The sequence below is a fragment of the Scomber scombrus genome, unplaced genomic scaffold (assembly GCF_963691925.1).
Source record: "Scomber scombrus unplaced genomic scaffold, fScoSco1.1 SCAFFOLD_59, whole genome shotgun sequence".
Taxonomy (NCBI): domain Eukaryota; kingdom Metazoa; phylum Chordata; class Actinopteri; order Scombriformes; family Scombridae; genus Scomber; species Scomber scombrus.
In genome coordinates this window covers 190,001-192,500 of record NW_026910726.1, presented here as the reverse complement: position 1 = coordinate 192,500, position 2,500 = coordinate 190,001, and the positions used below count along the sequence as shown (strand labels likewise).

General features: G+C 34.5%; 1 protein-coding gene across 1 annotated transcript in view; it reads left to right on the top strand.

Annotated features, from left to right (window-relative positions):
• Positions 1-2,500, top strand: part of arhgap28 (Rho GTPase activating protein 28) — a 13,618-nt gene that overhangs the window by 1,073 nt on the left and 10,045 nt on the right. The window lies entirely within an intron of this gene.

The following is a 2,500-nucleotide window of genomic DNA, read 5'->3' as shown; positions in this document are numbered from 1 at the left end:
GATAACACGATGATAACACGATGATAACACGATGATAACACGATGATAACAGGATGATAACACGATGATAACACGATGATAACACGATGATAACACGATGATAACACGATGATAACACGATGATAACACGATGATAACACGATGATAACATAATGATAACACGATGATAACACGCTGATAACATGATGATAACACGATGATAACACGATGATAACACGATGATAACATGAAGATAACATGATGATAACATGATGATAACACGCTGATAACATGCTGATAACACGATGATAACACGATGATAACAGGATGATAACATGATGATAACATGATGATAACATGATGATAACACGATGATAACACGATGATAACACGATGATAACATGATGATAACATGATGATAACATGATGATAACATGATGATAACATGATGATAACATGATGATAACACGATGATAACACGATGATAACACGATGATAACACGATGATAACACGCTGATAACAAGATGATAACACGATGATAACACGATGATAACACGATGATAACACGATGATAACACGCTGATAACACGCTGATAACACGATGATAACACGATGATAACACGATGATAACACGCTGATAACACGCTGATAACACGATGATAACATGATGATAACACGATGATAACACGATGATAACACGATGATAACATGATGATAACACGATGATAACACGATGATAACACGATGATAACACGCTGATAACACGCTGATAACACGATGATAACACGATGATAACATGCTGATAACATGATGATAACACGCTGATAACATGATGATAACATGATGATAACATGATGATAACATGATGATAACATGATGATAACATGATGATAACATGCTGATAACATGATGATAACATGCTGATAACATGATGATAACATGCTGATAACATGATGATAACATGATGATAACATGATGATAACATGATGATAACACGATGATAACAGGATGATAACAGGATGATAACATGATGATAACATGATGATAACATGATGATAACACGATGATAACACGATGATAACATGATGAAAACACGCTGATAACACGATGATAACACGATGATAACACGATGATAACACGATGATAACACGATGATAACACGCTGATAACACGCTGATAACACGCTGATAACATGATGATAACATGATGATAACACGATGATAACACGATGATAACATGATGATAACACGATGATAACATGCTGATAACATGATGATAACATGCTGATAACATGATGATAACATGCTGATAACATGATGATAACATGATGATAACACGATGATAACAGGATGATAACAGGATGATAACATGATGATAACATGATGATAACATGATGATAACACGATGATAACACGATGATAACATGATGAAAACACGCTGATAACACGATGATAACACGATGATAACACGATGATAACACGATGATAACACGATGATAACACGCTGATAACACGCTGATAACACGCTGATAACATGATGATAACATGATGATAACACGATGATAACACGATGATAACATGATGATAACACGATGATAACATGCTGATAACATGATGATAACATGCTGATAACATGATGATAACATGCTGATAACATGATGATAACATGATGATAACATGCTGATAACACGATGATAACATGATGATAACATGATGATAACATGATGATAACACGATGATAACACGATGATAACATGATGATAACATGCTGATAACACGATGATAACACGATGATAACACGCTGATAACACGATGATAACACGATGATAACACGATGATAACACGATGATAACACGATGATAACATGATGATAACATGATGATAACACGATGATAACATGATGATAACATGATGATAACATGATTATAACACGATGATAACACGATGATAACACGATGATAACACGATGATAACACGATGATAACATGATGATAACATGATGATAACATGATGATAACACGATGATAACACGATGATAACACGATGATAACACGATGATAACACGATGATAACACGATGATAACACGATGATAACACGATGATAACACGATGATAACACGCTGATAACACGATGATAACACGATGATAACACGATGATAACACGCTGATAACACGATGATAACATGATGATAACACGCTGATAACACGATGATAACACGATGATAACACGATGATAACACGATGATAACACGATGATAACACGATGATAACATGATGATAACATGATGATAACACGATGATAACAGGATGATAACATGATGATAACACGATGATAACACGATGATAACATGATGATAACACGATGATAACACGATGATAACACGATGATAACACGATGATAACACGATGATAACACGATGATAACACGATGATAACACGATGATAACACGATGATAACACGATGATAACACAGAGAACAGTGTGTGTTTCTCACAGTGAAGTATTGATGAGGAATCAGCTG